We start from the raw sequence: 24309 nt of genomic DNA, 5'->3' as shown, positions 1-24309 counted from the left end.
ATTATATTTCACAATTTCTGAAAAATAGTCTTTTATGTAGATCTCGTATGCAAACAGATTTTTTAATTATAATCCACTGCGTATTTTGTATATTATCTTTTGTTTGAATGTTCAATAATGATAATAATGATAATGATAACATATACATATATATAAATATATATGTATATATATATATATATATATATATACATATATATATATACATATATATATATATATATATATATATATATATATAAACCTCAATGGCAAGGGAAATGTGAAAATAAAAGGCGGGAACTGTGCACTGGGTTCGAACATTACCGAATGAGTGTGAAAGTTTGAATGTGAGACCGGTGCAGTTTATTCCAACATCAACAGCATTCGGGTCATCCCAAAACAGGCCTTCGTATTCGTAGGCCTACTTCAACAGGTGCATTTTTCTCCACAATATGAAACTTCAAATGAAGCAGTTTTATTTTCCTGCAAACAATGACAGAATAGTGTAAGGTGCCTCTCAAGTGGTACTCAACAACGTGTTGATGACTCTCGCAAATGTGCGTGAGTGTCAGGAAAATCTATTTACTTTATGTACCTCCATTTGAAGTAGGATGAAGGATATTGAATAATCTTCACAGACAAAATCAAACGCAGGAATGTACAGTGACGCAAGTTTCTGCGTAGCGTGGGTAGATGTCCGTCACGCAGCCTGGTATATAAGTACGAACTATAGCGGAATAACGATGCACGCATGATGAAGACAATAAGTACATAGACCGTCTCAAACAGTAATTACAGGTCTTTTGTTGTCGTTTTGTTTTGCAATCTTTTTACGTTTCGTGATACTAACTTTTATTTTTCATTTTCGCTTGTAGTGAGATTTCACAGAAAGTATGAGCTCCTTGTACCTCGAGAGACAATTTAGTGATATGTGAGACAAAGTAATCATATTTCAGTGAGATTATTGGTTTTCAAGGGATCCTTGAAAACCACGGAAGTCTATAGTGGTGCTGGAATATGATTATTTGCCGGCCAAAGTTTGCCTCTCCTTTCATCTTTTTGTTCTTCTTTCTTTTTTTTTCTTCTTGCATCTCTCGATATTAACCCGGTTTATACACCTATATTAATTCATTGTTTCTGAAGAGCGTTCTGTGTTCATTGGAGCAATTTTGTTTTCCTCGTTGATATTTTTCTAGTGAATTACGATTTTAATTCATTTAGCAACTACCTGCCTGCGTGAGACGAAAATTAAATCTGCTATTCAGATGGGTTGTATATTTTCGTAAGTTACTTTCGATTAACTTTGTCATAAGTCCTGGGTTTTTTTTTATTGTAATGTTGTAATTTGTTTTGTTGTTTAAGTCATTCATGAAATTATTTCAACAGGAAATAATTTAGGTAGAAAAGGATGACGTTGATGATATTGGGCAAACTAATCAAACTATAATTATTGGTCAATTTCGACCAAACTCCATTCAAAAGTGGTCATTTTGACCCACTTCTCACTTCCAGGTCATCACAAGCCACTGGGGAGCTATAATATGAATTACTTATTCATGGTTAATCAAAATCTGCAAACCCACTTCTGGTGTGTGGTCGTCAATCATAACGTTTATCGCCATTTATCCCTGGCAAGTAATTTGTTATTCTAATGTATTCTTTAAAGGGATACTTGGAAATGCGAAGGGAGCACACACCCCCGCGAGACTGGCCCTTTAAATTGCATTCCTTGGCACGGGTGTAAAAAAAATATATATATGTATATTCCTTGGGGGAATAATGACGCTCAATGATTATTCCTGCCAATATTTCTCAGTTCCGATCGATCATTTCTATCACAGGAAATAGATATTCAGAGCGCAAAAGATGAAAACAAAGATTTTGGTCAGGGTTTTTGTCTCAAGAGGCGCTCGTCTTTTCTCTCTTCCTCTCTCTCTCTCTCTCTCTCTCTCTCTCTCTCTCTCTCTCTGTGTCTCTGTCTCTGTCTCTTGATATGTATGATTTCCTTTTAAATTTTCAGTATTGGATAATAATCTTCCTGGATATTTTTTCCTCATGTTTTCACTTTTCAGAGTAAGGATTTCCATTTCTTCAAGTGGCCAATAGCATAGTGGATTTGGATATTCATGGCATTCAATGAGACTTGATATTTCAAGGAGGGGGAACCCCACTTCCCTGGATGTACATAATCCCATTGACATGCATATTGACAAACAACTCTTGACTTTTAACACGAAACAGAGAAATAGCCTCACAAGAATCACGCATATTTTTTACGGTATCAGCCAGTTTTGTTTTGTATCGGTTGGTGTTCAAATGAGTTTTAGCGAGTCGGTGCTTTCAGTCACACGATATTCCACTAAAACGCTTTACTAAATAAACAAACACCGCTGGCACGAAATGATTTATATGTACAACACACGTTATACACGTTATATAGGGAGAGAGGAAATGATAATTCTATAGATATGAAAAAGGATTGGTGTTCTCTAAAAGTAGAAGAATCTCTGCTGGAAAGAACATAATGTTTCACAGTGTGAGAACCACAGTGTAAACACATTGTGGACACACTGTGAAATCTCTTCACACTGTTAAATTCGAGCGTTTTAACAGTGTGAACGCAATGGAGTCGTCAATTTACAGTGTGAAACAAAGCATTACTACGTGAACACTGTGAAAACCACACCACAGTATGAAATCATCTTCACACTGTTAAATTCGAGCGTTTTCACATAGTCGACTATATGAACACACTGCGAACACACTGTGAACACACTGTGAACACACTGTGGGACACTGTATTCTTTCCAGTGGGGATGTATCAGTTAAGACGAGAGGAGAATATGCCAAACGAAAATACCGTCGTCTCCATTAATTTAACTTCACTCGAATGGCGTTTCAACAAGGAGAGATTTGAAGAGTCTCCAAGGAAGTAGGGCGACCCACTTGGGAGGGTCAAGTAGGGCTGACTGTGCGGTACGGATTTCAGTCGGTGTTTCACTTCACCAATGTACCCACAGCTTTGAACGCAGGATAGCATTGATCATGGTTTAATCACAGGAATCATAACGGGGGGGGGGGGGGAACCCCGTCCCCCTCGAGCACTGAATGCGTATACCACCCGCGCGGATTGAGAATATTCGCCTCGATTTCATGTCAGTGTCTAGTTCAAATCATAATCACGTTAGATGTAACATAACTTCGAAAAAAAAAGTGAGAAGATTTCCATCTGACTTTAAACGACCCTCGGAAGGCCTTCGTATTCTTTCATTCCAGGCATGGCTCGTACACGGGTAACGAAATGGTAGTGTTGTATATGGGACGAACTCGGAGCTTGGAAAGTTCCTTGGGGAGCCGCGTAGTTATCTCTCCCTTGATAACCGAGAAGAAGTACTTCCTGAGGCAAGCCTAATTTATTTCAACAGGGGAGATATTTTTGATGAAATTCATGACCTACGGGTTCTCCCAGGCAGCACATTTACAAGCCATCAAATATTGTCTGGAAAGCGATCAGACACTCTCTAATACCACCAATGTAATTGGGAATCTAAACATACATAGATGAAAAAAACAACTGAAGGGCTCATACTTGTGATTTCAACACCTGTTTCCTTCTAATTTCAAATTTGTCAGTAGGACTGTGTGGGTGAGAACGTTCTTTCATTAAAATATATTTATAAACTCTAAAATTTTACGGAATATCAAGGATGCAGGGTCTCATAGGCCTACGTGACGTCACTTTTCTCTGCTCGAAATGACCTCTGTACAGCATTACGCCATCTGGTCACTCATCCTTCAAACGTGGCGGTGGTGTTTATTTGGGGATGCCTCGCCTAATTTCCCATTGAGACCCAACGGACACACCTCCAGCGACATCTTCGTGACGACACAAAGAGAAAATTGAATAAAGAAAAAAGAAATCTAAAAAGGGTCTGTTTATCACACTGCCATAACGAAGAAAGGCATATAATGAGAGAATACTAGTGATATATCAATAACGACAAATTCAAGAGAAGACAGCTGAGATATAAACCTGGAAACTTGTATCAGGAAAGGCAGAAGGTGAAATAAAAGGAGAAAGAGAAAAACGACGTAAAACACACGAGGAGTGTTCCCATTCCCAACGATGACATCCGAACCTTGAACCTGTTTTTATCTGGAAGCGGGGGAAAAAGTGCAGTTTCAATTTATCTCTATCCTCGAGCGTCTGCAGCATTTGACACGTCAGTAATGACGCTTACAAGTTTTTAGCAGGAGCTACGACGTAGTCATTGTTTATACGGGTTATTTTTTTTTCTCACAGTAACCCTTTCTCCCACCCTTTTTTGTGCTCCTTGTGCTTCCACATGTCCCCTGCTTGCTGCCGTATATTGCAGTGGCTCTCGTTTGTAAGATATGGCGGCCTTGCATAGATTGCTGCCTAAAATAGACTTGACAGAAGCATAGAACAAGACCCTACTCAGACACTCTGAATCTTTTACGGAAGCTTTCAATTCGAGAAAAAACAAAAGAAAACAGACATAATTTTAAGATCATCTGAAACCCGCTCCGGTGGCCCCTCATGAGCAAAAAGGCAATTCGACGAAATGACGGCTGGTGCATGACACTGGAGCAGTTCAGCTCACGCCGTCGCCTTGGTAACAAAAAGTCACTCAGTATTCCTGCATCCATCCCATTTTGTCAAAATTTCCAATATCAGAAAGACTCAAGCAACTTGGCATGCAGAATGGTCGGGAATTATTTCTACTAGCTGAAATTTTACCATTGCTTTCTACTGCGAAAATGTAAAAATAAAATTCATCAATTTGTAAATGAGCAAAAAGGCAATTCGACGAAATGACGGCTGGTGCATGACACTGGAGCAGTTCAGCTCACGCCGTCGCCTTGGTAACAAAAAGTCACTCAGTATTCCTGCATCCATCCCATTTTGTCAAAATTTCCAATATCAGAAAGACTCAAGCAACTTGGCATGCAGAATGGTCGGGAATTATTTCTACTAGCTGAAATTTTACCATTGCTTTCTACTGCGAAAATGTAAAAATAAAATTCATCACACACAAAAAAGAAAGACAGAGAAGTAGCGAAAGAGAGAGAAAAATAGATAGGTATGTATAGAGAGGGAGAAAGGGAGAAAGGGAAACGCATTTTAACTTGAAGTTAAAAAAAGTTAACTTACAAACGGTACAATATGATCGTGTGGAGTTTTTTTTTTTTTACACCATGCAGCAGTCACGTTTGAGTGGGAATGCCATTTGCTTATCATTCGTTCCCGCTTCGTTCTATGGAGAATTGTCTCTAATTTACATTTTTCTCGAGGACATTTTCATTCATTACTCTTGAGAGCATGATTTCAAAGCGATGGGTTTTATCATTTCCTTCAGGGCGCGCATGAGATCAAGACAGCAAAATAATGGGTATTAGGGAAATTTCGCATGTATTCCATTTGTGATGGAAAGCAATTAACGAAATCCAATACAGGGCAGGGTCGTGATCACAAAAACCTATTTCAAACAGCCCATGGGTACCATACCACGTAAATAAATGACTTTTGAATAGGGCGTATACTCTCACCCCCACGTGTTCGATTTCATTAAGACCTTCTCTTCTCTGTTGGGTTTACATTTTCAAACATCTTCGCCATTTACTTTGTGTCATTCCCTTTTAAGGGATAAAGGCTATGCACATGCAAAACTTCTGGTGGTATAGAAGCAATTTCATTTTTATTTTCTCTTCTCTCTGTCTCTTTCTCTTCGTCATTCAGGTGACACACCTAATACGACAGCACCTAGATATCGGCTTCATGTACGATGGCAATTGTAGAAGCCTTAGTCTCGATCATATTGCATTACGCCTAATTAACCAGGGCTCAAAAGGCAATCGGCTTGTGCTATTTCTCCATGTCAAGAGTTCTGGAGACGTAATTTTCTCGTTAATCTTCTGATGGAACTTGGGCAAATATTTCAAATCTGATGCGACGTCAATTCCCTTGGATATCGCAAGAGATTACGGGGAGAACGTTCCCGACAGCTAGTACGGGACCTGGATCACCGGGTAATATTTCGGTCATAAAGGAGTAAAGCGAAGAATCAGAATGAAACGATAACACAACAATAATAACAGCAGATTAATGGTATCCATGGCGACGGGAAGATGGGAGGCAGACTCTCAGGAGAAGGTCCGTCAAGGCATCACTTGGTGGATGAGTACTGTCAGACAGGGATCAGTCTCAATGTCTCCTTATTCTCAGCTTCCCGGACCTGACAAACATAATGGCTTGAATACGACCCCCCCCCCCATCAGTCAACCTCCCAACCCCATCCCCCCTCATCCCATCCAATCATACCACAAACCTCAACCACTATTCTTCTCTCGTGGCGTATCTTATCTTCCCAAGAAGCTGTCGACAAGGAACATGCTCAGAGGAGCTAAATATGATATCCCAGCATTACACGTCTATCAAACTTGAAGATGATAACAGCAATGAATAATTCAGCAAAGGCAGGCAACCGGTATAAAGGACTGTGCCGTCTGCCATCTTTTCAAGAAGCACGTTCGTTGTTTCATCTCCGAACCTTTGATAAGTTGACCTTGGCATTTATGTGCCGATGCAAATTCCCAGATTGCATTTAAATCCAGAGACGACAGAAAGAGAACGTATGCCTTTGGTCATGATTACGGGAAATTCCTAGTTGTTCTTTAGGTGTGTTTTTTTTTTTCCTCCTCTTTCTTCGAGCCACATCTTCTCGAAAGAGACATGCTGCGAGCAGCACTGAAACACTTTTTTCATCGGGGTCATTGGCATGTAGGGATCAGTCAGCACTCTAACACAGCCTGCTCTATTTCCAATGCCAGTGGCGGATCCAGAGGGGGCGCACCGGGCACACGCCCCCTCTTTTATTTTTGTTAAAACAAAAGAAATAAAAAGAAAAAATGGGGGGCGGGGCGCAAAGAGATTTTCCCCAGTGAAAATCTCTTTGGGGGAGCGCGTGTGCCCCCAATAATTTTTCATAAAGGCACCTCCCCTTTACGGGATTCCTGGATCCGCCCCTGAATGCATATCTTTCGAGCTTGTCCTATGAGGTGAAATAAAATAATACATACACGCAAGACATGCGCTCTTTGTGCTCTTCCTAAAAGCTACGAGTGTTGAATCCTTCAATTCTAAAATTCTATCACATCTATGATCGCCTGTTCTCGGAAGCTACCATACATTCAGACGAGTGTGTTTATACTGTTTAGAGATGAGTACATTCTTTTTGCCTAACGAATGAAGATTTCGACTTGTTTTTAGATCTGTTTTCCACAATCCAGTACATCGTGCATGAACGTCGTAGTTCAAGGAGTGCTGATGATATTGGTTCAGTTGGTAATGAAAGGTCGTAGGTATGGCGGTTTTGTGATATCCGTCGATTTTGTCAGGAAACAACAACAACAACAACAAAGATAACAAATTTTCTTCCGATAACATTTCCATTTAATATGTTCTTATCTTGTATAAGATAATCAATCGAAAATGCAGGTATAAGACTTTAGTATTCATTAACGAGACATGAATAGAAAAAAAGACCAAAAAGACGTTAGCTTCGAAACACTGTTTTCCCAGGATCGTGTATGAGTAGAAGTCAGTGATATAATCTTATGATTGTACTGATTTTCTAGTCTTCTAGTCTGTAGACAGACCGCTGCAAGGTAAAGACATCATACATCAGAACGATGTATTTGCAGGGTGGCCAATGGCTACTCATGGAGCTGCTAAATATGGAGCTACAGGCAAATCTGTCTAGAGCGACCACCCAAGGGAGACGAAAAAGGTGACCGTTATAGACAGGGTCTTTAACGTGTCTTATCTACCTGGGGGAAATGCTCTTAATGGCCGTATCTAGAGCCAAGGGTCGCTGCAGACAGGTGGTCGCTAAGGCAGGTTTGACTGTACGCCAGTATTTACGCTGAATTAGCTCCATGGTCTATTGTTTGAGTATCGAAAACTGTAATTTCACACGATGCTCACACCTAAAACACGGAGGAGCATGATGTTTCAGCAAATTTGAGCCATGAAATTAACAATATATGAACTCTCACTTTGCTTTACCGAGTATACTGATGCAAGTTATTTGACATAATTATGAGATGATAATGCCATCAACCAACACCTCTTCTACTGGTTTTAGTACAAAATATCCCGATTTTTTTTTCTTGTTTTTGTTGTTGTTGTTCTTGTCTTTCTTTCATTTTGGTACTTCATTTCAGTACAGAGAAATACTGATGCGCGGATTTGACAGTAGGTGAAAAGCTGACATGTGAGACAATGGTGCTTTTTCCCTGGCGATACGTATCAATCGATTACTATTCGACTCTACACTACTTCTGCTTTATTTAGTCATCTATGTCCATGGCCGGTGCCACGTTTTTAAAAGTGGGGGCCCAGTTTATATTTGCGATACTTCCGGGTTTCATCAGTTGACAAGCAAACAACAACAACAGCAACAACAAAAACATGATTATCGTAATAAACCATCTTTGCTCAAATTACATACTGATGGATATAAACCCTTCATAGACGCAATAATAGGAACAATGTGCTAGTATTTGAGAGGACGCCCTCAATCGACCGAGTGTGGAATTAGTTTGCTTTTATCCCCTGATTTCACTCTCGCACCCCATCCCACCCAAACAATGTTTTTCTCTCTTCCTTCTGATGACTCCACTTCAGATTTCACCCTAATATTACTTTCAACCTATCTACATCCTATCCTGCTTTACTCTTTCTTTTCTATCATTTCTTCCATCTGCTCGTCTCTCCCATTGCCGGCTCCCCCTCCCCCCCCCCCCCCCCCCCCCCCCATCTCTCTTGCGCCCTCCTTTCTGTGACAGCTATAAAAATCGGTGATCAAACAGCGCCAATTTATTCTACCTCGAAGGAGCGAAGCATTGACAACTCAGAGTGAAAGGAGAAGAAAAAAATACACGAATGTAGAAACAAGCCGCTGGTGTTCGACGTGATTCCTCAGACGCCCACTGTGACAGCGACAACAAAAAGACCTTTGCCAGCTGAACGAAAGGTTTGCCAAGTTCCCCGTATTACATCGTCGTGGATACATTCTACTGCCGGACTCCGGAGACCCGGTTCCAAGAGAAAGTTAATAGACTTTGCCGAGAGCGTTATTCAAGGTAAGCTCGCTCCTCTAGACCAAGGAGGTAATACAGCGATCTCGCCTAGTATACCTCTTTGCTCTCGCGAAACCAGGTTACAACTTTGACTCTTAGTAGACAGTGCACACTCTTTGTTAACATTCGCCCCATTTTGCTTTACTGTGTGCTTCAAAAGAAAAGGAAAGCTGTTAGAATCTCGCTTACAGTTCTTCATACCGAAGGTTCGAAATTCTGAAGATAAAATAAGGTTCGTTATTCCGAAGGTTAGTTAATCCGGAAAATGAAATTGGGTTTCTGGAAGTTGAGTATTCTGAAGGCTCGTAAATTCGTATATGAAATAAGGTTTATCATACATAAAGGTTCCTTCTAAATCTTAAAATGAAATATGGTTCGTTTTTTCGAAGGCGCGTTAATCCGAAAATGAAATGGAGCACGTTAATCCGAAGAAAAAAACCAATATAAGGCTTGTAATCCCGAATGCTTGTTAGTAAGCACCTTCATTTGATAATAACGAACATCACAAGGAATCTCGTACCAATGACCACTACAGATTGCCAAAAGTGTAGCTGGACCACATGCCTTATGGGGAGAAGAATTAAATGCCGGCATAAAAGAAGACAACTAAAAATATGAGCCAGGATGTTATGAAATTTATGACATTTCTTTGATAACATGAAAGCAGTATCTTCAAAATGCGTGAGGTATACATAAATGAACCTTATGGCTTGGGGGAAAAAAAACGACATTAAATTCTTGTACAGCACTTTCCATCCGATTACCAACTGCTCATATTTAGGCCCGTTTGTTGACATGCACGTTATTGTTTTTGTTTAAACATTCATTATTCAAATAGAAAAATGACCCCCCAAAAAATGGGGAGAAAAAATGCATAATGAATCTTATTGTGTTCCATGCCAGCCATCATCGCAAAACAACTTCATACACCGTGTCAAAATGTCGAAGACAATTCACCTCGATAGAAAGACTCAATAGCCGTCTGTACGAAGATAATTGAATTAGCACATGCATGTCTCTAGATTTCACTCTCTTTTACCTATATGGCAACGCAATATCACAGCTGATGATGGGGTAATGGCAGGACCCTCTTGTAGAGCAGTTTCAACACTGAAGAGGCTACCCTGGATAAAGGAGACCTTACAATTTTTTTTAATATTAATGACACGGCTATTTTCATGTCATTAGTTTGTTGTTTTTTTTAAGGGGATGTGTGTCTATAGAGTTGGATAGTTGCTCTCATGCGGTCTTTAGAAAAAAACATCTTTGGAACACCCTTGAAGCGTTCTCCAGGGCCTCCTTGGATGAGTTCGCCAAAGGGTTTTGGAGGCCATGGCCGACTTGGTAGAAACTTTGATAGTAAAAATTGTATTTTGCATAGGATGTTTTGCATGATGTAAAAGCGTTAGCTTGCTGAGAAGAGAGTTGGAGAGGGTTAAAGGGATGGCATAATTTTGGTTGACATGGGGCTTCAGGTTTCCAACCTTTTTTTGAGTTAATTAAAAACTTCTTACATGTCTTATGCTTGTTATTCTTACGCCTGATATTTGTTTCACTGTTGATTATTCCTCTCTAGATAGAGAGAATATATCAGAAAATGAAATCGACAGAATATCGTTGATGATTTTTTTTTAGAAGCGTCAGGTGTCACTTCACAGTATGCATGTAACACAATATGAAATTCAATTAAGCTCATATATCATAAGGAATTACGCGTTATTGGGAACCTTACAAAATCCGAGAAAGTCAATTTGTAGCAAATGACTAAATTATGTTTATATCTGTTTTAGTGCCGATATAGAGACTTTTACAAGAAAAATGCTTTGCACTGATTGTAATTCAAACACTTAGAAATTATGAAACTTTTTTTTTCTAATTACGTAATGAAACACATTATTTCACTTACGTTATCCAGTGTATACTTATACACCTACACATAAATAAAACACATAAATATGAACTAAATCTTTAGAAAATTTGCAACGCAGGCAGGTGCGAGTCAATCACAACGGTGTTAACGTCCTATTTGCGCTTTTCTGGGTTTGTTTTGCTTTTTTCTTCTTGTTGTTATTGTTTGTTTGTCTGTTTTCTTGTTTGTTTGTTGTCGAGTTATTTTTGGACTTGTGTAGTCCTATGAACCGATATGTATGGGAACCGGGCACTTTTGTGTAATTATTTACGCTTATTTGATGCGCTTTGTACTCTAGTCTCTTGCTATATTCATCACACGACTTCTGCACGGGACAAAGGGGATCGAACTGATGATGATGATTATAAATATGTGGGTACCCTTCGCTTTTCTAACGCTGCGAGAACAAGCTTTTTTTAGAACCCTGCTTTTGTTGTGATGTGTCTAGGTTGTGGAGGTAAAGCTACGTCTAATCACACAAAGTAGAGGTTCCAACTACAATTCCAGGGCACCTAGGAATCGTCAGGGTTGAGGTCATTGTTTGTAGGTCTTTTTTTTATTATTTACACATACATTTTTCCCCACTAGGATATTCATTATTCTACATCAAACATACATTCTAAGACACATAGTACATCATAGCATATCAAACAAAGCACTTTGAAAAAACAGGCAATGAAATATCGTGACGCTGACCATTATCATAAACATATCAAGAAAATAGGCGTCTAAACAGACACAATTTGTGTAAAAGCAAAGAGGTTTGAGAAATGGAGTAACAACAGTCTCATTCCCTTTGATCCCATGTTTCATGCCGCCACTCAGAAATATTTGAAGTATGTGCTAAACTGGAGCTGCCTCACAGATAGGAAGACAATAGATTCATGTGGCATTGCATCATGACTCGTCACTCTCAAAGGAAAATATGTCTTTATGATGGTAATTGCTTTTCGCCGTCTCTTCTTAGAAAATAAGCGGCTTATTAATAGTACAGGCATGGGGATGTGCGAATAAAGATCGTACAAAAATTGATGAAATGAAAATCAAAATTACTCGTTTTACATGACTTTACACTAATCTAACATATAAATGATAAAGAACTATACTCGAAAATCATACCATATCAGTTTCATTTGTCGGAAGCGATCGGAAAGATGATAAAGTCGGCTTTGTAGTGATAGTACAATTTCAAACATTTTCACGACGTACAGCTCAGGTTTACATTTTTGCTTATAATCTTGGACGGGATTTACTTTTGTTTCATATGCTTTATCATTAAGAGAACATTCATTCTATTTGAAAAGAAACAAGCAGAATATAGACGATATATAATGTTAGAGTTTGAAATGAATCTTCAGATTGCTCAAAAAGACGGCGGCGTGGAACCCTGATCATGAAAGGCACAAGTGCACCTGTGGAATTCTGTTATGCATCAATAGAAAAATGGCAGCTGTTTGTATAATTACAGCCAGTTGGAACTCCAACTCTTAAACCTCCTTGGTAAAAGCAGACACCATTTATACATAATATTGAAACCATATCATGCAATTCATGCGTGGAGCAAAAGCATAGCAAGCTTTTTGAAATTAACCATCGTGAGAGTGGCCCAGGACTGACACAGATCTTATCGAAAACGTTGCATTTTAATGTACACTTTTCCTAGTCTTCTCTAAAGAGACTGCGCGCCAACATAAAAAAGTCTACAAATAATTCTTTCAAAAAAATCATTACAATAGGACCAAGTTGCACTGCGCATATTTCTGTAATCGAAGCTGAGTTGTTAATCGCCATATTTTTGTCTAGCATAATGGATTATTCTTCTTTTTTCACGAAAGATAAAACAGATGGAATTCCACATCACATACAAGTTTCAAAATGAACGGACGATGTAACACTGAAGTATTTCAGTCCATGAAATAGAAGGACAGATTGTCACGACATGTCATTATGCACGAGAAGTGGTCAACACAAGACCAACAATTAGCAAAGTCCATTTCTTTCTCTTCCGCTACTGAGTGTAAAAGCTTTCTACTTTATCCTTTCCGGCTCATCACACATGGAATACTAAAAGGTGAGAAATTATGAAAATGACATCTACCCGCCAGGAAAATTCATGTAGATTTACGTTAATTTAGATATTGTGCCAGATGTGTTAACAATGCCTCACGGCTCAATAAGTATAGAAAGCGACAGCAAGTTTGTTTATTTGTTTGCTTTTCACCTGCGTAGTTTTAGAATTGCACGCTCGAAAGGAGAAAATGAGTTTGTTCACGCCCCAAAGACCCTTACCCAGTTCCTGTGGCGCCCCGTGATACGCGGGAGATTCGATGCAACACGCCTCGGGGAACACTCGCTCTCACCGAAGCGTGCACGCATGCACTGTATATATATTCTGCGTACGTCAAGGAATCGTGATATCCGGTCCCGACTATAGAGGTTGATTGCAGAGCCATTTATTCCAATCCAAAACGCTGTATTTCGTCTTTGCGTTTTTCATGAGAAAAGGAGAAGGAAAGTGCGTCTCTTGCGGTGAAGAGAAAGGGAGAGAGTGCGCGAGAGAGAAACAGATAGTCAAATACAGAGAGAGAGAGAGAGAGAGAGAGAGAGAGGGAGAGATGAAAAGAACGGTTATAGAGATACGGAGGACGGAAATTCATCTTGTTTATTCTTTAAATGAATCGTAATCGTCAATTGCTATGAACTTCCACAGGATGCAACAGCCAATAAAAACGTTTTCCCACTGCGTCTTAATGTCTCTCAGCGTTCTCTTTATAAAGAGCCTCTGTTTTAGAATAATAAGAAATGCAAATTCCCACTCTATCTACGTTTCCTCAGCTAATGAAAACCAACTCCACTTGTAGTAACAGCTAGAAAGAAAGAAGAACACGTAACTGGCATCAGTAAGATAGATAAGGGCACCAGCGAATTTCTGCCTCATATACTGTGCGTCCCTGTCTCATTTCTATCAACCTCTCCATCATTTATCTCCATCTTTATCTTGCACTCTTCTTCGTTCTCCTCCTTCTCCTCTTCATCCACTCCTAATCTCCCTTTTCTTTCATTCCCCTCTTCACATGAGTTGTTTCCTGAACTGATATGCCTTGAATGAATGAATACTGGGCTACGACCCAAATCTCCTCCCTCAAGATTGTCAGACCTACGCGGGATATCAAGCTTTTTTGTACCTAATGTTGTTTGCTTCGTGTCCTTATCGGCACTGCAGTGAATCTTGCACGTACACTGACCCATCTTCCAAAGACAGGGAAAAAAAGACATTTCTGGAGCCGAGAACGGGCGTAAATTTCCCTAGCAAATCGATGCACGTAGTTTTAACCTACTATCTCTGCCCTTTTCGCTCACAACGCCATGCCTTCACGATGACATCATCATGATTCAATTACCCGCCATCACACATCCTTAACTGTAAACTGGTTTAATTCGTTTATCATCGCTCACTCAAACTAGGCTCGATTCGTCTTCCAGTGACACGGATAAATACTCAGCGACACGTGCACTTCCGTGACCTATAAAGATATCGGTGTTGTTACAGGCATAGGGACACATAATTATCAAGGATGACAACTAATATCATAGCAGGCTTCAATCAAGGGATTTCGATGATATTTCATAAAATAATTTACGCGATTCCTCACCAGGTTTAAGGCGACCTATCCGAAAGGCGGTATTACGTCAGTCTGGAAATTTCTTGAGAATTTATTGTAACATGCTTAAGTGCGTGTATGCCTATTACATGGCTGAGATGACGAAACTTTAGGTCCTATGCTTTGGTTGCCTCAATCTTGACGGTTGTACGTATCTGACACGTGTGTAATTTGCTCCACTCCGAAGAAGAACGAATAGATGATGAAGTTAACTCCTATCTCGCATTTGTGTTGAGTAGGCCCTATATATAAGAGGAGTGAGTCACCAACCCATATAGGCCTATTTCATTTCATTTCATTTCATTTCATTTTACTACATTTCCGACAAAAGTATACAATACAGTATGACATTTGCATGTATAAAAAAATGAGCATGATGTGACTTTTGCATATTCAGGCGATATTGATGCAGACCATCGGTTTTTTTTTTTTTAAATTTTTTTTTACAATAAAACAAAACACACTTGTAGTTTAAGGAAATGCATGGACAAACTGTAACTGAATCGTATCAAGGAAAAGATGCTGGAAATGGAGGGAACTGGGAGAAAGCCTAGCTTGTAGAATGCAGTCCCATCATGAGTAGTAAGTAGCAGTATAGTAATAGTCAAACGAACCGATAAGACAAATTGCGTTGGAAACGAAGAGAACATAAAACGAATCATACAATCATACTATCGCACACACAGACAAGAAACAAAGTAGCCCTCTTACATACGCGTGGAAAGAATAAACAGGAGGTTAAAGGACAGAAAATGGACACCTATCAATATTTTTGTTTTTATCGTTGCAAGGTTTCAACTCTTGCATAAGGTGTCGCCAAACCATTGTGATAAGAAGCAAACACCTCCAATGTTTTGATCAATTAGAACAAACACATCACAGGCACAAATTTGTTCCATGCAGTTTTAATTTTACCCTATTTGATGGATACAGCAAAAGACATCATGTATGGTGACTCTTTCAGAAATTCGTGAGGTCGTTTTATTGACCGTTTATGAGCTCCTTGTCTTTGTATCCGACACATTCCTCCAATAGAGAAGCACTTCCCTTAAAGTGTTGCATTCTATGCAGAACGTTGTTTCTGCGTTAATCATTAACAGAGAAATGTAATCGGCAATATTGCTGAATAGATTACCTTATTTTTATCCCCAGGAACTTCAGTTACATAATTATTTGACTGGCTTTGATCTTTCCCACACCTCCAAAAGAACATCTGTTTTTCTCAAGGCGCATGATCAATATCACAGTAGAAGGATTCTCCCTGTTCATTCACTTTCTTTTAATGAATGATGGCTTAAGTGTTGTAAGAAGACCCATCTCCGCAAGGTAACACAGTGCACTCCCGTTATAACAAAGTCCTCGCGACTGGCAGCTTTCTTTTGTTACTTCGAAATGTTATTATGAACGATAAATTTAGTACATGATGAAAACACGCCATCCATGCACAGGTTCCTATATTGTAGATTTGTTGTATGTTGTTTAGTAAAATTAATACTCCTCATTCGCTGAAAAGCAATGTTAAATGCGATCCTACCTCGTCAATTTTGTCTAAATTTTACATTATTTTATAACGGAGTGTATAAAGTTGTTACTACTTGCATGCTTAAGTTAAAAACACACGTATAAAAATGTGATAGTTTACAGTTTAGGATTCGGGTACAGTACATATATTTTTGTTACTCCGAGGGTTTGTTATTCCGAAGGTTCGTTCTTCCAAAGGTTCGTTAAAATTTCGAAAGTTCGTAACTCTGAAAGTGAAATAAGGTTCGTTATTCCGAATCCCAGTCAATCCGGAAATGAAGTAAAAGTTCGTTATTCCGAGGAATCGTTAATCCGAAAATGAATAAGGTTCGATATTACGAAGCTTCGTTAATCCGAAAATGAAAAGGTTCCTCATTCCGAAGGTTCATCTGTCAGAATATAAGGATTGCAATTCCAAAGGTCTCTTAGTTTACTCATTTTTTCTTCTTCTTTTTTTCACTTTCGGATCAACGAGCATAATTTCATGTTCCGAAAAACGAACCTTTGGAATAGCGAAGATTCTCATCATTTTCGGATTAACGATCGAACCCTCGCAACAACGAACCTTAATTCGTTTTTAATTGATGAGCCATGTGAATAACGAACCCTAGAAATAACGAACCTTAGGAATAACGAACCTTACACACACACACACACACACACACACACACACACACACAAATGTTCGTAAAAATGTCCCATATTTCATTTTTTTAAACTAACTAATAGATTCGTGTGTTTCGTAATAACGAAACTTCGGAATAACGAATCTTATGTCATTTCGGATTGATAAGGCAAGTTCTCCTTGGAAACGGTGTGTGACACAGGGAGCGAACGCAGAGCAACTTCTATTCAAACACTGAAATGTGAAGCGTTCACTCATGCAGAGACGCTCTGCAAGAGCTTGCTCTGTCGTGCAATCGGCATTCCCTTATAATGGAACACATTTCTTTTGTTTTCCTTTGTCAGTGGCGCCCGGAAATGACTTCGTTGTAATGAAAATTTCGCTATAAACGTATTCGTTGTTAGAGAATTCTGCACCATAGACTTTGATAATAATAATAGTTAGTTGTAACAGGAATGCACTGTATAAAGGAGTACAGTGTATACAAGGAAAGTCATTGGTATTTAAAGGAATAGTTCAAGGCGCTAAATGCCTTTATCATAATAGGGCTAGTGTATAACCCAGCTTATTTACATAAAAATAAGATAATATCTGTTTGCTGCTTCAATGTTGCAATACAAACTAGTACTAAATGGAGGCACAGAAAAACACATAGATACAGGTATAGTTTACAAATAGTTATGATCACGAACTCTTACACAAAGACGTGTAATGAAATTAGAAGGGAAACATAGGAAATGGGAATTAAGATATCATGGCCATTCCCTTCGAATTTTCGAGATGAGACCATAAAATTCAAGTCAACGACCATGTGCATGTACCAGGCCATACAGTATAAAAAGAAAGAATGCGTCTATTTATTATTATTCTTCCTAAGTGTTTTTTTAAGTAGATCATGCTATTTGAGGAGAAAGATGCAGGCGGATGAAATTGAGAACGTTTGGTATTATATCATACAATGACATTCAACCAAACAAAAGCAACCGTCAACAACCAGCGGATTAGACTCATTGTTTTAGGGAACATTATATTACGCATATACAAAACGAACTTTTCGTCCTAGCGTGTAACGACCTATTATATTGGACAAGGTGTAGCCAGTTATCTAAGCTCAGGCCTTGTAATAAACAGGTCGTTTCCACTAATGAACTCAATTTACCGTGAACCATGATCTAGTGGTGGTATTACAAGAGAGGCTTATCTTACGAAAGAATGAGAACCACAGAGATCTATAAGAACAATTATATTGACCTTTCATGGATTGCGACCTTTAAAAGTCACTTTCCGCTTCAGATATTTATTGTTTAATCAAGTGTAATATTTTGTTACGTAATATTTTTCATCCCTGGGCTTTTTCCCCCTTCGGCCTTGATCGTTTATCTCGGAGGAGTTTCGAAAGATATATTACCTTTTCTCATTAGCCGAGGAACCTCTGTCGTTACAAAACGACTGGGAGAGCAAACTTAGCATGTTTGTTTGTTTTATTTCAATTCTTCTCAAAGCACCACCTCTGCTTGTGTTTTTATATATCAGTTTGTTTGTTTGTTTGTTTGTTTACCCCCTCGATGAGACCATTGAATATATCTCAATCACCTTTAAAAAAAAAGAAAAAGGAGGGATACCACATTGGTGTGGCACAAGGCGTTCCTTAACAGATAACTTGAGAAATTCACTTTAAGTGTCTTAATCATTAAATTGCGTTGTCAAAAATTTGTCAGAAACATTTGATACTGTTGTGAGTAAGTGCAGGTAGTAATGGCAACGAGTAGAAAAGCACATTACTGCGTGTATTGATCAACTCAAATATAATAAATATTACAGGAGAATGATTTCCAGGAGGAATAACAATGATTGTGATCCGGATGATTCTTTTTTAAAGGCATAATTTACAATTTGCAGGTGAAACAAAAACCCAGCATTAGTGCTTTAAAATAGTTCTAAAATGTGGGTTAGGGATAGAAACAACCACTGTAAAAATTTGAATCCGTAAAGTTGATGTTAAGTGTTGCTAAATATACAAAACGTGAACAATAGTTATAATAAAAAATTTTCCAGACTAAACCGTCTACAGTTATGGTTTATTGAGAAAAATGCAGATATCTCCTTATATTTTAGGCTTTATCGCGAAAATTCTTTATGATTGGATGTTTTGTGGCACAACAGACCTACACATATGCATTAAATGTCCTATCTTGAAAATTTTTTAAATCGCTGTTCCCAAAGGTAAACTGGACCTTTAAGTGTGAATTAACAGAATGCAGGAAAAAAAAAAGAAAAAAAAATGAAAACTTATGAAGCATACCGATTTTCAAAAAGCATTCAATAATGACGTGGTCATACTTGGTTGTACATTACATTTCGTTGGCAACATACTTGTATAATGTAATACATACACATATATACACATATAATGGGTTTGATTTTCCTTTAAAAAACCCCTTCCATTCCCGAGAAAGCAATGTCTCCGCAGATCCCAATATCCAAACAAAACGGCGCCTCTCGATAACTTTATTTTCCTATGTATTCAAAGTGTACATTTCTAATTCACCACTTCCCGTATATCTTTGATGAAGAAGATAAAAACCGCTTTCTTGAAATAAAGAAAGAAAGAAAAATCTTGAAAATGTAATAATGCGAGTTTGACAAAAACAACACCAATAACGGCAACAAGATAGCAGCTTATATAGTATTACGATAGAGTAAGCTGCTTGGTAAAACTACGGTCCCCCCTCCCCCTCCCACCTCTCCGGTATTTGATGTTGTCAATAATTACTATCAAGTATGTACAATAACATAACCATTCCAAGTGTGTGATACTGGAAATGATAAGCATGCAGTAATATAACCATGGACGGTATGGAAAACACGATCCTATAAAAAAAAAGTTGAGAAAAACGTATAGCTCTTAAATCATTTATATTCCCTTACTTTCGACATTGTTCGATGTATTTTTCGTATCTTTGTATCTAAGAGCCTCCCCATCATAAATCATGATGTCTACAAAGCTGTCAAATTAGACGCTATGTCTGATATGCAATATGCATTTTTTTTTTCAGTAAACACTTTTGACATATATACACATATACATAATTATATCTTTTCTTCTTCAAGACAACAAGCCACGTTTTCTTGCCTTTGTTTATTATTTTAGTTGACTTAAGAACAATGAAAAAAAAAAAGATGTTTCTGTTGCATCTCAAAACCATGATTCATCGAACTGCCAAAAAAAAACTCATCCGCAGGTTACTGCGCCTGTCAGTATTCCATGGATATTTGCCTCACATTCACGGGATGATGGATTGGTTTTATCCCAACTGCAATGAGCAGTGTTTAATTAACACATTTAGTCCCAGAACCCACACAAATCCTTTGGTTTGGTGTTCAAGAATTACTGTGAATCCGTATCTTGTACTATTCTCTGCTAATGATTCACTTGCGGTTTTGGAAAAAAATAAATAAAAAGGGGTTTTTGAACGTTTTAAAGTAAATCCTGTATCATACAGAGTAAGATAAAACCTTTACAGTGATCCCTCAATTATCACATAACGAGAAATATTCTTGAAAAGTCATTAAAAACATAACTTTTCTGTCATTTCCTTGCATTTTAACGACTTTAGTTGCAGATATCCCATATTGACAAGAATGAGAGTCATATTAATATCCTCGAGTATTCTCTTTACTTGAGCTTTCTGTTGCTCATTTATTATGATTGCTTGTTTCGGAGCAGAATATTCTAAAGGATCTTAATTTCTAAATGTCATGAATGTATAGCTGGTTCCTGAATTGGCAGCGCACTTACTCTAGAAAATTTAAGTTCCTGTACCTCCATCTGATTGTTTGTTTGTTTGTTTGTTTGTTTGTTTGTTTGTTGTTGTTGTTGTTGTTGTTGTTTTGGTAAATATCTTTTTCACTTTGTGTAGATATTGTGAATTCAAAATATGACATGAAGTAAGATTCGGAGATGCCTATTTCATTTCAATAAAAGGACAAATTCTGCTGCATTTTTTTTTTCTCCTGGGGCTTGATGTATTAATGACGTTTAAAAGATCACAAACAAATTGCAAGAGTTTGCAATGCCTGACACCTTCTTGACATTCATGCCTGTCCTTTTAGTTTTATGTTGATGTCCCCACTCCCATTTCCACTGAAGAAAAAGAAATATGGAAATTTGTCTTCACTACAAGAATCGTTTTGCCTTTCCGCTTTCATTCACTCAACGTTATAATACCCCAAACCGGCAATGCATAGATACAATTATTACATTGGTTAAAGAGTCGCAAATTTATATAATAATAATAATGATAATGATAATAATAATAATAAGAGTAATAATAATGGTAATAATAATGATAATGATAATAATAATAATAATAATAATAATAATAATAATAATAGTGGCTACTTGTATAGCGCACATGTCCACTTTTCAGTGCTCATGGCGCTTCAAAAATGAAAAGATATATATACATGCATATATACATGTTCAAACATGCCAACAAAGAAGAAAATGGCAATCAAAAAACAAATATATACCAAATAAAGAATATAACATGTACCAATCAGAAATACAATATTGTTAATGACATACAGCAATTACAGTCCTCAGTGTGAGAGCAACAGATAAGTTTTAAGTTTGGATTTGAATGACTCTGTAGATGACAGTTCCCGGCTTAACTGAATAGGTAACTGATTCTACAATTTTGATTCCATAACTGAAAAAGCACGATCACCCCATTCATGTTTTACTCTAAGTGTTTGTGTACAGCATGTCTTTTGACTGAGATTTTGTCTATTATTAAGAGAACTGTGTACCATTTTTATCAATGCCATTGGAAATGTTTGCTTTGTTGTTTTCCAATTTGGAGTGCTGCTTTTTTTATTACTGCGTGTTAATAAATGAAACGATTGAGCACCTTTAGCATGGTTTCATCCATTGGTCAACCTGTCGCATTGAATTAAATACATACAAGGGAACGTACAGGATGTATAGAGTGTTTGAGTAACCATGGTTACGCCGATGCACTGACTGAGATTCTTGCGATGTGTCAATAATGGATATATGAACTAATTTTCTGTGCGGCTTCTTTCTTCTACATTATATCATACTGTGTTATCACGCGTCATCTAATAATTGGCAAACACTTTGGGGAAATATAGCTTCGGCGGGGGTTAAAATAAAAACCATCTCTGCCCCTTTTCTCCTCTCCACAAAAAAACGATTTCCAAGAGATAATAAACCTATTTTGCTTACATGACTCATGAAAACTGTCAATTCGTTTCCTGAGCTGGAAACGCGTGTCTGAAAGGCTGGTGCAGATTTTCACCGATGGCTCCAAATAATGTATTGGGATTAATTCATTGCAAACCCCGGTTTCCTTTAAGCAAAAGGACTGGGAACGGAGGAAAAAAACGCCATCGTCGCTCCGACCGTCCATAAAGAAAAAACAAACAGCAATTTCCTGCGTACAAGAGCCACTTAACGTTTGTCAGACAGTAAAGTCCGCAGCGACGGCCGCGTAATGAATCCAGCACCTCCACTTTGGCCTAGCATAGCTCGTTGACTGATAGTACCTGTCGGTGATATCGCCCGCTCATTCATGACGTTTTTTTGGTAGCTTTGCGTGGAGAATTAATCATGACTGTACGCGGACAAAAGAAATCTTGATGGAAAGGTTTCAATGACAGATTATTAATGATTGGAAAGACTGATTGATTTAATGATTTCTAGGCAAACCACGCAAGGAAATTTTTGCAGTGGAATGGCAACGTGTCCCAGCTAACTATATACACTAATTGTTACCTTGAAGAAAGAAGTCTCATTTGAAAATTAACAATTAAGTTAATGGTAACTTTAAAAATAGTCTATTCGTCGTTTTGTAAGCGACATTTTTTTTTTATTTTGTAACCACTAGCAATTACCAGAAACATAATTACATCCCATCGATTTTACGATTATGTTCATAAATACCATCATCATGCATGCATTATAAATACAACTTCAATACAAGAGTTTATTAAAACTATTAATGTTTATAATCAAGAGGAATGGTTTCCTGATAGAATGAAAAATGTCATGGCAATGAAGCAAAAAAGCAAATATATAGAATAATGCAAGGTGGATTTTTTTTTCCAAAACGGAAAAAAAAGCCCGTTTCAAAGATAATTCTTACCTTTGGCAGCAGTGATTTTAAAAAATATTGAAGATATCACATTTGATGCATAGTGTAGGTCAATTGTACCAGAAAAATCCTACCATGTAAAAATTGTCTATAAAGCCTAAAATATAAAGGGATATCGCAATAAACAATAATTGTCGTGACTGTAGACAGTTTAGTCTAGAAACATTGTCATCTTACTTATTGTTCATATTTTGTATATTTAACAATACATATTTTTGATTATACTGATTCCAATTTTTTTGTTTTGTTTTTCAAATCCATAACTCACATTTTAGAACTCTTTTGAAGCACTAAAGCTGGTTTTTGTTTCATCCACAAATGGTAAATTATGCCTTTAATGACGAGTTATGTTGCTGAGATATAGCCATGGCAGATTTGTCTTAAAGGTAGGGAATCCCATTTGCATGCTTTAAATGAAGAGTTGTATAAATACAGTGGTATGTTGAAGAGAGTATCATTTTAGAAACTCCCATAAAGTATTGAAAGTGGAAGGTAACATTTAGTACATTGTTTTGACCGTTAGATTTTGAATTGAATATTTTTCGGGGCTCACCGTAAATTCCAGTACATTACTAGGCTACCTTTGCAGACCCATGCACCGCATGTGTGTCCATCATGTATATTTTGTGAAGAAAGTTCATCAACACTTACAAACAGTTCTATATACATTCTTGCCACACACTCTATATGTTATTACATCAGCTCTTGTACTTTTAGATTTGTGTTTGTAGATAACAAATACAGAAGACTGCAACAAAAAGGCTTAAGTGTGGCTGACATACAGAACTACTGAGTAGTTGAGTTTTGTGCATCACTCAAATTTTAGATAACTGTTGACTTCCAAATTTCTAAGCAGCGGCCTAAGCAAGTCCCCTGAGGTTCATATTTAATGTTTTGCTGCATTTTGGGAGGTCTTTAAAAGGTATCCCCTACCTTTAAACGTGAAGACATAAGTATAGACCATGCAATCACACCGGAATAGATTTAAGATCTTTAATAAACTGTGAAGATGGCAAGCTGGATGTACTTTGGTATGATCTGATCTTCTTTGTGCTCGAATCTGCTCAGAACTCATTTACTTTGATCAGTTTGGAAAGAAGGAGCATACATTTAGGCTTGGCGATGAGGGGAGCAGTGTCAGTGGACTTATCATCATTTCTACCGCATTTGGGTCCCATAGACCGCTGTCTTGAAAATATCTCACCTTCAGGTAAAAGACACACACACACACACACACACACACACACACACACACACACACACAAC

General features: G+C 37.8%; 1 protein-coding gene across 1 annotated transcript in view; it reads left to right on the top strand.

Moving 5' to 3' along the window:
- The first annotated feature begins 8909 nt into the window (after positions 1-8909).
- Positions 8910-24309, top strand: part of LOC139739293 (uncharacterized) — a 64787-nt gene continuing 49387 nt past the window's right edge. Inside the window, exon 1 of the mRNA XM_071649906.1 lies at positions 8910-9150. The gene's annotated coding sequence lies outside the window, so the exon portion shown is untranslated. The remainder of the gene's footprint in view (positions 9151-24309) is intronic.

The sequence above is a fragment of the Diadema antillarum genome, unplaced genomic scaffold, assembly GCF_040938485.1.
Source record: "Diadema antillarum isolate AM-2024a unplaced genomic scaffold, OU_Dant_1.0 seq00000793_RagTag, whole genome shotgun sequence".
NCBI lineage: Eukaryota > Metazoa > Echinodermata > Echinoidea > Diadematoida > Diadematidae > Diadema > Diadema antillarum.
Note: the sequence above shows the minus strand (reverse complement) of the source record. Positions and strands in the feature narration are given on the sequence as shown.